Raw genomic sequence first — 12,319 nt, 5'->3', positions numbered from 1 at the left:
TGCTGTGGTGCACACTCCCATAGCCTAATTGCACTGTACATAGCAGGAGTGGCCATTTTCCTGCATTACCCGATTTTATCCGAATGCAGCTTTACAATATGGCTTGTCTACTCCAAAACAGCTAGAAGCAGGGTTCGGCATTAACCATGGCCCAGTGGTCTGTAGACACAACAAGTTACCCTGTGGCAGCGAGCCTTTGCCAACGCAACGTTACAGTTCTACAAACATCCAGATTCCTACACTAACATTAACATATCATTCTACACACCTTTTTTAGTTCAATATTCTACATACAAAGCAATAACAGTACTGTAGGACTCATAAGTATGTGTTTACTAAGCTTAATGTTACTCAAACTGCTAACGCGATACATTACAGAAGAACCATAAACACAACAGGCTGACTATGAAAAAACAAAGATTAAGTGGCTAGAATATGACACATCTAAGGACATAATATAATGAGGTGTGTGCCACAAGTATTTTCAACTAGCCAAGAACTAGTTTGTTTTTCACTGGAAACAATACCTTCAGGAAATACCACATTAGTTCATGGCAGAAGTGGACAATACTTATGGTGCATAGCTGCAAACCTTGCAGTTACATCACCTGAAAATACACCCACGGAGTAGACAGTAGGAGAAAATGATTAAGATCTTCAATATCACATACTGTTTTCTGTGCGTAACAAAACTATGTTCAGTACTTTTTCTGTACCATTTATACATAAGTTTACATTTGGGACACCAAAAAAGTACTTTGCTCACCACCAAATTTAGGGGTACTGTAGCCCGTGGAGCTGGTGCTTAAAAATATTAGCATGTATCCCTGAGCAGGCAGGCAACGAGCCAGCCAGCCAGCCAGCCAGCCAGCCATTCAGACATCCAGCCAGCTGACAGACAGACAGACAGACAGAGAGAGACCTGGTCTCATCTCAGTCTACCAGCCAGCATCCCCCTTCCACTCTTCGTCACCTTACCTCCCTCTCTCCTTCTCCCCTTACCCAGGCACACAGCCAGCTAAATATAGCCCCCTCAAATCCCCTAGGCCACAGACCCGCAGGTCAGGGTCTGCAAACCAAAAAACACACCACGAAGAACATCTCTTTATCACACACTAGATGAGATCTACTAGACAAATCAACAGGGGCAGCGTGAACAGTGGGGCAACAATGGTAACACTAAATCAGCTTAGTTACATAGCTGCAGACAGATATAAACATGATCTCGGTGACACCTATTACCAGGGCACCAGACTATTACAATGTTCTGACGGTGACAACACACTGCTAAAATAGAAAAATAGAGGACTGATTATAACCCTGCTGTTATCTCGAATATGTATGGACTGTGGTCACAAAATGACATACATACTGTAGAGAACATCTGATAGTCTTGTGGGCTAGATTAAGTAGGGATGAAGTTATAGCTGAAAAACAGCTGAGGTGAACCTAATCTAGCTCCACCTTGGATTTAGCCAACCAAACTACCAAATGAAAGAAAAAAAATAATTCAATATAGGCACAATTAATTAGTTTATATATTTTATATATTTAAGAAGTTTACATTTCAACAGATTGAAAGCTGATTCCAGAGGGTTTGAATAAAAGTCCTACTGCGTGCAAGGTCCCTTTGCTCCATTGTGATTATTTCACGTCAAGTAAAAATGCCTCTCTACACATACCATGTTTAATCAAGAACCATTTTGCATTTGAATGTCATGCTGCTTTTCAACTCATAAGATCAGTTTCACTCTGCTCGCCATTTTGTATGCAACAGAAGTGTGAGCAAGTGTTTATGGCTCTGGTAACAGTGCAGCCCCAGAGCAGATAAGAAGGTACTGTTAATTAGAGTAGCTGCACACGGCACGCGAGGAGCCAGATCACGCAGCTGACCTGACAGTGGTGGCAGGGTAGCATCTCGCTGCGCACTGCCATCTGCTCACCTGCAATAACAACCAACCATTCCCAGAACCTCCACCTGCCAAGCACTATTGCAACTTACCTATGCTCGCCATCTTACACTTTTCCTCTTCTGTCTGAGTCTGAGTATGTCATGTACTGTCTTTCTCTCTTACTTACTTACTACTGACTCCAGTCATTGTTCCCTCAATGTACTTGTATCATTTCCACATGCATTCTCTATAAAAAGACAATTGATCCACCCAGTTAAGTCCAGTGCCAATTTTAGTATGTATGCATCCAATTTCTGCTGCTTGTCTGGGACCAGTTCACGGCAGTAGCACACTAAGGAGGTCAGCCCAAATGTTCCTTTCCCCAGCCACATCCACCAGCTCTTTTTGAATGAAACCCAAGGTGTTCCCAGGCCGGCTGGGATATATACAATTATAGTTTTCTCTCTTAAATTATTCACTCCTTCATTTACCCTTTCTAAAAACCATAGCTAATGGGTATGTGTCTTTGCCAAACATTAAAATTTTGTCATCATGTAGCTGCAAGAACAGTCCGGGCTAAGTATTGCCAAATTGCCATCAAAGCCCTTTACAAGTGAACAAACAGCCAATTTTTTGCAAGCCTCATGGACCAAATCTCAATTGGAATCAGCAAACTGGTATGGTTAGTGATGGCATAAAAATATATCCAACTTCAAATACTTTTTGACAAAGCTAAAACCGTCATTTGACTTGCAACTCCTATTCAAGCATGAGACTGCTGTCCTCTTCTTGCACATCTCCAACTGAAAAACGAATGGACTTGCCTCTGAAAAACGGAACATCTTAGAGATCTACGCAAAGACAATTTTACAGTGGAAGCCAAGGCAGAGAGAGATCAAATTAAAAGGGAGATATGGAGGAGGGAGGACAAGGATGGGGAGGAGACAAGGGGTTGGTGGGTGTAGGAACTGAACTACAACGTGCAGCTTCACTAACATTCTAAAATCATTTTCCTCCCCATGTTTATGTTTATCTAAAAGAGAAGAGTGAGGAGAAAAGAACTCCGGCATACCAGTTAGGAGGATAGAACAGCGTGAACCTGCTAACTTTAAAGGCAATTACAGCAGCAGCCACTCCAGGGGTTGCTATTGATTTTTTCCTTCCTTTCTCTCCCTCTCCAGCTCCCTCTCTTTCTTGCTCAGTCTTTTTCCCACGGATTGCTAATTAGCATGCAGGAGGGATGCTTAAGGAGCACCAACTACCTGGGGAGCAGAACTCTCAAGGAACAAACAAACAACAAACAGACACATGGTCATATGCAAAGACAAGCATTCAGAAATGTAACAAGACAAATTTCATCATGTCGACTGGAGATAAGCTGTTGGCTTTAGCTACTACGTGCCTTTCCTCGCTTTTCTCCCTGAAGAATGGGGGCAAATGTGCAGGCTGGGGGACATTAGGGAGAAAACAGCATTAGCTCTGGCAGCCTGACACCAAATGAGCTGCTTCTGTCTAATTTGGAGGCTGCTGTGGTGGTCTGTTTTTAGGATTTTTAATTGAAAAGATGGTAGAATCACAGTATCACTGGTATTTCATGCGCCAACAAGAAGCCAGCTTAGTAATGGCACACCAATGGTGGAGGAACTGATGCATCACGGTTTATTATAATGCTGAAATACATGCACGCACACAAACTCGTGATCTAAACAGCCATATCTTGCACAAGACAGATCTGCAAGACAGGGCTGTGAGAATAATGAATAAAATAAAGAGCAAGTGATAAGCAGAATTGCGAGTCTGATTCACTAGACCTAAGTGCTATAACCATCAGAACAGAGAAAGAGAGGGAAAAGCCAGGTTTTCTAAACCTGAAACAGCGCTGAGGCCATGAGGACGGCTTGCTATTTATAGCGACAGATTTTTTATTCAAGAGGGCTCTGCTGCTGTGTTTTCTCTCACGCTTGCGCTGCCTCTCTATCTCACCTCCTCAGTATTCTTGCTGTGTTTCCACACATGGTGTTCCGCAACAAATAATCAGGAAACATACATACACAGGTGGGAGTACAATAAACGCATGTTATCTTTAGAGATAAAACCAGATTTCATATCCCATGCATTTATTAATTTTACTGATCACAAATCACTGCACCATCAAGCCTGCAGTATCTTCCCTGGATTGGACTCTAGGGTCCCTATACACAAAAGGACTCCCCACATGTAGCTGTATGTAAACCCACGGGATGTTCTTTCTACCCTGCACACCACCCTCCTCAGTATGACAGGGTTGCAGAGTGACGCCCACTTCTCAGTGACTCTCCACCCCCACCAGGCCTCCTCCACACCTCTCCCTCCCCCTACACAGGGACACACTAGAAGGGAATTCCTCATTACCTCAGCACTGGCCTCACTAAATATGTTGTGTGTGTGACCGGTATGTGTGTGTGTTGCCGACACATACATAAACTGACAGTGAGGCACACACCGACACCATGACACGCGTCACTTCAAATGCTACAGTGCCATCAGCCTGTAGTGATCAAAATCCATCTGCTTAAAAACTGTTTGTGGCTCTGCTTCATGCTATGGTGTCCTAATAAATGTATGCTGAGCCTACACAAGTGACAGAGCGGGTATATCACACTGTGTTAGACAATGAACTGCATTCTTTGATTTTTGTAGTAGGGCTTAATTAAACTGTTATAGTGCTTTGCAGCTATAATTGGGCTTTCGATAAAGGGAACTGACAGCAAAAAGAGCTGAACTCTTTTAGAGCCAAATCATACCTCAGGAACACTACAAAAGAGCAACAATGAAAACTGCCAAGATAAGAAGCAATTATAACAGTGGCTAAGACTGAAAGTTGAACCAAATCTCCACACTTGTGAAATGCATAAGAATAGGCTACAGCTTAATCAACTCAGCTTCACGCTATTAACGCTCACTGACAAAGACATGAACCACACACACACACTCACACATAGTAGAGGCTTACTGTATTTAGAGTTCAGCTCTGTGGATTTCCAGCCAAGCAGGATCAGGTGTCTCACAGATAAAAGCACATTATCGAAGCAGAAGCAGTAGCAGCAGCAGCAGCAGCAGCAGCTCTGGACGAAGACAACACTGACATTAGTTTTGTCTCAGTAAATACTGGAACTGAATAAATTCCATCCCCTGCGGCAATTAAATCAGCTGAGTTTAAGGGACGAACAGCTCTGTCACTCTCTTCAGCTCTTTCTTCTTTCTTTCATTTCTCCTTACTCTCGTTCTGGTACCCTCCTGTCTATCAGTGCCAATACCTCTGTTTCACATTTTTTTCCCTGAACGAGGACAGAAACCACTTTTGACTGCCCCCTTCCTTTTTCTGAATGAAGCACAAGCACTACAGGAAAACCGAAAGCCTTGTTCGCTGGCTGGCTCCCTCTCCCTCCCTCCCCCTCCCTCCCTCTCTCTCTCTTTCTCTCTCTCACTCTCTAGTGCTTGTATCCTAATCATGCGCACAATTCTCACTGCTCCCCTCTCTTCCAACCCTCCCTTTCGTGTGGATTCTCTCCCTTACATATCTCGTTTTCTCTCTCTATCTGTTCCTCTTTCTACAGCAATATAATCGCTACGACAGCCAGCCCAGGGCTCATCAAGGAGCCAAGCTGTTAAAAGGGTCACTTGAATCAACCAGCATGTCACTGACCCTTAAAATAAAACAAAAAGTAAGCTAATAGATTTATTCTTTCAAAGCTCCTTTGTTTCTGATCATTTTTGCATAAAATACATATGTACACATAAATCTGCAGAAACAGATGCAATCCAGGAACCTGCTAGACTCATGCTTCTCACTATAACCACAGCTAATATTTATTATTCTCAATAACTTAGAAATCCAAAAACTCTTAATCCACAGCTCTTTTCTGTAAAGAATGAACAAGCTTAGACTGCTGGCTTACTGCTGGTGAAACAGAGCACTGCTGCTGTGGTCAAAAATAAATAATGCAACAGAAGGTATTGAAGGGGTTGGGGTTTGGGGTTGTGGGGGGCGATGGGCGGGGGCAAAAAAAACACCTCATTAGCTTGGAAAAAGATTAATCCCACAAGATCACACATTTGCCTCATCGTGTCCTTGCAGCCCCTCGCTGCAACCTTTGCCAGAGAGAGGCAGTCAAAGAGAGGCAGTCAAAAGTTCAGCAAAAAGTTCCCTAACCCTAACCTCAGCAGGGAGGCAAGGTGGCATGGCTTGAGGATAACTCAAGTTATTTTCAACCTGGACTTAATTTTCCATGTTTGTGCTATCACAAAGATAGATTCTCCTCAAAATTTTGTCTTTTAGCTCACTGCAGAGCTATATGTACTAGCGGTGGGAATGTGTGCAAAAAATTCTAAACGTGTACACGCAGTGTATAATTGCATGTACACGTAAAATCCGTCGTCCTCAACAATCCACACAGGCTGCATGTCGAGGGCGACCACTTCTGCAACTAAGTTGTTAATTACTTCTCTTCGTGGCTTGTCACATTTTCTGGATATGAAATCCTTCATGCTAGCTTGCAGTTGTTGTCCTCCACTTGCACCTGCACTGATGCCGGGCTCTGTCCCCAGGCTGTTCAGGTGTTTCCACCGCAGGTGGTTTACCATTGAGCATGTGCTGCTACCCTTAAAGGCTAATTCAGCATGACACAGTGTACACTTGACAGTGTTTCCACTTACATTTCTTTCAAACAAACAGCCAAAACAGTGCTGCTATTTTTGGTGGATGCCATCGCACTTGTAAGTGAACTTAAAGTCATGTGATGAAAAAACATGTATGCCAGGGGTGTCAAACTAGTGCCATGGAGGGCCAAGAGGCTGCAGGTTTTCATTCCAACCAAAAACTCCACCAGGTGATTTCACTGATCACCCTACCTCCAAACAGAGAGTAATCACTAACTAATCAGTGAAATCACCTGGTGGAGTTGTTGGTTGGAATGAAAACCTGCAGCCTGTTGGCCCTCCATGGCACGAGTTTGACACCTGTGATGTACGCGGTTAGTGTTTTTTCTAAACGTTTATGACTGGCTAACCGTGTACACGTGTACAAGTCCCACCCCTAATACATAGGCTACTTCCAATTCACTGAATGCACTGCTCTCCAAAACAATAATATATTAGCCAGTAGACTGGTCAAACCCTCAGCTGCTGCGTCCATGTTTCATTGGATATTTTTGATACAAACTATGGACAAAGAAAACAGTTCACATCAACCTCCTAGTGGTAATTACTAGGGTTGGGAATCTCTGGCATGAGGCCGATTCGATACATATCTAGATACACGGGTTACGATTCGGTTCAAAAACGATATATTTTTAATACAGAACGATTCGATACAATTCGATACAGTTTAAGAACGATACGATTCGATACAGTTTAAGAACGATACGATTCGATACGGTTTAAGAACGATACGATTCGATACAGTGTAAACAATACGATAGTTAACATTTGTTGATGTAGACCGGGCATCACTAAATGGTGGACTGCGGTCCGGGCACGGAACCAGTGGCGGTTCTGTCCGGACCCGTGACAACAAGAGAGCACTGTTTACTTCAGATCTTTTGTAGCACAGAGGAAATATGCTTCTCAAACACTCAGTATTTAGTGATAGTGTATGTTTATGAGTTGTAGAACATAATAAATTATCTTGAAGGAGTAGATATTTACCAGTAAGTTTGACTCCAATAATTTAACAATATGTTAAATAATTTAACAATATGTTAAATTATTATTTGTTTTAAAAATTTAAATTACTTATCAAACAGACCTAACAATTCAACTACCAATGAATGAGCAGGAGTATGCCTGTGATAACATAGATTGAATATGAAAAATAAGCCAAAGTGATACCTCTTCTCTGAATAGACAAGCTAAGACAGTGTGCTCCTGTTAGCCAGGGAAAATATATCGGAGTGGCAACTCTTCGCTTTGTTACACAATCTATGTCAGTGCGCTGCTGTAGCTGAAAAGTTTCTCTGCCTTTTGGACTTGTGCGGTGCCGGTGCAGTTGTTGTAATTTTTTCTTGGTGGTGCAGGTGCAGGTGAAATGACTAGAGGGGCTGTGCCACCCAGATTTGACCTCACAGGGCGCCAACCAGCTCCGCGCTGCGCCCCTTAACGTTACGGACCATGCGGGAGAGTCCCTTTCGTGAGCTCTCGCGTTGTTTAGAGATGAAAACTGTAAAGCCTCAGGCAACCGATTCATAGTCTTGCGATATCCGATCCACAACTCTACAATCGATTCATCTAAGGATTCATGGCTGATTCGTATCGATTTCGGAGTCTGCTACCGATACAGCCGTATCTCTCGCCTGTAAAATCGGTTATCCGGTCGTATCGGTTTTTCGTTCCCAACCCTAGTAATTACAAGCAGGATTTGGAAGTGAGTGCAAACATAAAAGGCACATTCAACAGCTTTTTGTTGCTCCAGGAACAAACCCTGTTGTTCTGAAATTATATAACATGAGCACAACAAAATATCAACAAACAGCAAAGGAAACAAGGAAGTGTGAGTAATGCTAAGGCACATCAAGTGAACTATTAGAATCAAAATGTGATAACTGTTCAATATCATAAGAGATAAGACATGTACCTGTGCATTGTGGGTGTTAAAGTGTTGAAATGGTGTGTTTTAATTGTTTTTTCAGTTCAGCTGTTAAACGCTCTATTGATCCATGGGGTGTGTATTAAAGAGCGGGGATACCTCTGAACTGGAGGTACAGAGAGCTTTCCGGTGATGTAAATGACAAAATTTTGAACACAATTGTCATGGTGACCAAAAACAGATAAATAAGGCGATGGTCAAAGGGATGTCTATAATTAATAAATAAATAAATAGATTTCATCAGAACAGCATACAGCCAAGTTGAGTAGTATTCAAACTTTTGCAGCCAAGAGGTACTAAACTAGCAGGTCTCAGTCTGTTCATTCACATTTATTAGGATGAACAAATCCCTGAAATATCAACCAGGGTGTGTCACTTTTCCCACAATGTCAGTTTCCTAATGACAGTATACAGAGAAAACCTAAAATTTGTGTCTTGATGACAAGTGACTTTTTGTTCCCTTGTCTAGCTTTAGGAAAGGTTCATGCTGACAAATCAGCCCATGATCATAGAAATAAACTAATGAGTTCTGTTTTAGGGAAAACAGCAGGCAATGTTCTTCTTTAAAATGTACATATTTTGCATAGAACTGGCCTCCTGTACCCATCTAGTTGAGTGGAGCCAAATCGAAACAATTTTTCTGCAGTCCTACCATGTCCCAAGGAAAGGTCTGTCTCAGATTGACCACATGACTGGGATAAAGGAGACAGCAAGCACTAATGCCACCTAATGCCTCGAACCAAGTCCAGCAGCTTCTTCTGCATTTAAATGGCCTCTCGGTCTCTCTCTCTCACTGTCTCTCTCTCTCTCTCTCTCGGTCTCTCTCTCTCTCTCTCTCGGTCTCTCTCTCTCTCTCTCTCGGTCTCTCTCTCTCTCTGAAGGGAGGAGGGGGATGATAAGGGGGAGGAGCTGACAGAGGATCAGTAGCCAAAGATACCAATGATAAAACTGGCTGAACAGTTAACGCGATCACCCAACAAGGTGCTGAAGAACACTGACACATCGCACAGACGTGAGGTAAAGTGTTTATAAATCACTTTAAAAATAGCTACTCACACAGAAAGCTGAACAGGAAAAGGCCAAAAAGGTCCATACAAAATAAGCTTCACTTGGGCATAAATTTCTTATAGACTTTTGGGAGAATACATGAGTTGAAGGAAAACTGTTTATCAAAAAATACATGTTATAATCCTAGTGATTCATTACATACACTTTATAAAAGTGTGCAAAATTTTATTTCAACTAGTGTTTGTCAACAAAACAGATAGGCCTACTTGTTCCACCAGTGCCTGTCCCTTTGGCGCAGGGGTCATTAACTACATTTGTCCAAGGGCCAGATGTTTTCTATAAAGACACTGTGCATGCCTGATTTTCAACAAAATCGTAATTTATTTAGCCCTAGCCTATTATTAGCCTATTATTTTTTTATATATATATTTTCACTTTCTTACAAAATTAAGATTATTTTTATTAGCCTATATCAGTGCCAACAGACTCCTAAAAAACATGGGAAATCCATAATAATAACTAGATACTTAACTAGAAAATGTTCTCAGTAGAGCAAAGACCTTTGCAAAGGCAGACTGATGGCTCATATCTGTGATTCTGGAGATGTATGAATGCAGCCTTGATTAGCAGGAAATGGTAATCAACTTTAACCAATTTTGATGCTATTAAGCAGTGTACTGACTGATGGAAAACATTGCTGCCATGCTTGCATGAAGATATGGCACAAGCTGCATTCCATTCATAAAAGACAGGAATTCATTTCAGCTTCACCTGTCCTAGGCTGCTGCTATTTAGTACACAACCAGTGAAGCAAATGCAGCTTTGTGGGTAAATAATAATGAGCCGACAGGGGGATTTATAACATCTTTAAACCCGCGGGTCCAATGCACATATTAGGGCCAGTAAATCATTCCGAATAAAATTATTTCCATCTCAACTGTTTTCGGTGTTGCTTCAATGTAGGAAGAAAAAAATGCTAGATATCCTAAACACATTTATTTCATCCTCACATTTTCTGAATTCATGAATAGTCTGCTGACCAGATGAGAGGCTTTGGCGAGCCAGATGTGGCCCATGGGTCACCAATAGACAATCATTGCTTTAAAGTACCATGCTAAAACCCTCCTGCTTTGCAGCAGTGACAGTAAAGTCAGTTCAAGCAGACATGCCCAATCAGAGGCTGGACTTGCAGCCACACAAACAGTCACCTCCCTTCCACTATGATCAATAATGTATATCAAATAAGCAATGTAGGATCACAGAAACAGAGGACAGGGAAACAGCAAGAGAAGAAAATGGCAAAAGATAAAGAAAAAGCAAAGGAGAGGAAACAAATGGAGACAGAGAGAGAAAGGGAGAAACCAAAGCAGGAGTGGTGAAGAGAAGGGAGAGAGAGCAGCAGCAGCAACAGCACCACGCTTGGTGCTCTGGCAGAGATCTATAAATAGCTCTTCAAATCTCTCTAGAAAAAGCCACTCTTCTGCTGCTGCTGCTGCTGCTGCACGCAGAGATTCAGAGACAGAAGCAGAAATGGATACACGGTCAACAAACTAACAGAGATCAATGTCTCATTGTATAATAGCTGCCAATATGAATGACTGCAGCCTTTGACAAACACTATTAAAAAACATTTAAGCAGTTATATCCATAATCCAAACATGTATAAATAAGTAGGGAGGTAGCACATAGCAAGTGAGATATATACAATACATAAAGTCACAAGCTTTATATGCATACAAATATAGTAACTTTTATAGTCAAAAGCATGCACTTTTCAAACTCACTGAAATTCATAAACCTGACCACAATCAGTTGAGCAATTGTCACACTGTCAAAAAATATGAGCTTCATTAAACAAACCCACCAAATACCTTATCTACCAATGCTAGGATGGTTTGACAGGCAGTGCAAGTCCAAGCTAGCCAAGGTGCACGACATAAGGAAGAAACATGCTAGCAGGTAGGCAGGCAGGATACTCCATCTTTCTCATCAGTGGCCTTAGCAACAGAAGATTGTTGATTCTATGATTCACACCAGATTCTGTTGTGGATAGGCCTTTTCTAAGTAGCACTGCCCTTTCATCCACAATCAAGACTCAAGACTGCTCATAAAAGGTAGGTGACCAACATACAGAGGCATACGGGGCAGGAAATGTCCTGGGGGTCACTAGTTTCAGATATCAAAAGAACCATTCAGTTTATGACCAAAAAAAAATACTAATTGCTTCTCTGTAAAAGCATCTCCTTAGCTCATCCTTCATCTCATTCAGAACAGTTCGCAAAAAAACATGGAAACACTGACACATTCAAGACAACAAACATCCAACGTGACCGTGGTGACAGTCCCTGCCTGCCACTTACCAATCCTAGAAATCACCAGCCTAGCCTATCCCAAATTATATGCATATTTATGCTTCCAGTCACACATGTTGATTAACCAGAGCAGATGTCTGAATCACAGCTCCAATAGTCTGTGCTGCAATCCCACCTTTTTTGACACACTCTCCCTATCTATTTTAAGCTGAAGTGTCAAAACGTGGAGCTTAAAGGAATAGCTCACCACAAAAATAAAATTTGGTAATCATCTCTTCACCGTCATGTCAACTGAAACAGTGTTGACATTTGTCCACATCACATACAGTGAGTTTGCCAACACTGACATGTATCAGCTCTCTCCAAAAGAACTAAAGGGTACAGGACCTGCCTCTCTGGGATTTCTAAAAAAAAAAAAAAAAAAAAAAAAATCCCAATAAAATTACTCCAATTCAGCATGACCCAAGAGTTCTGTAGCCACACTA

General features: G+C 41.9%; 1 protein-coding gene across 15 annotated transcripts in view; it reads right to left on the bottom strand.

The window, feature by feature from the left end:
• The window catches only part of r3hdm2 (R3H domain containing 2), a 69,645-nt gene that overhangs the window by 54,212 nt on the left and 3,114 nt on the right, over positions 1–12,319 (bottom strand). The window contains exon 2 of one of the 15 annotated variants that reach the window (XM_030051256.1): positions 4,885–4,996. The exons of the other annotated variants lie outside the window; for them this stretch is intronic. The gene's annotated coding sequence lies outside the window, so the exon portion shown is untranslated. The remainder of the gene's footprint in view (positions 1–4,884; positions 4,997–12,319) is intronic. 15 annotated transcript variants of the gene reach the window in all.

Source organism: Myripristis murdjan, chromosome 5 (assembly GCF_902150065.1).
Source record: "Myripristis murdjan chromosome 5, fMyrMur1.1, whole genome shotgun sequence".
Taxonomy (NCBI): domain Eukaryota; kingdom Metazoa; phylum Chordata; class Actinopteri; order Holocentriformes; family Holocentridae; genus Myripristis; species Myripristis murdjan.
Note: the sequence above shows the minus strand (reverse complement) of the source record. Positions and strands in the feature narration are given on the sequence as shown.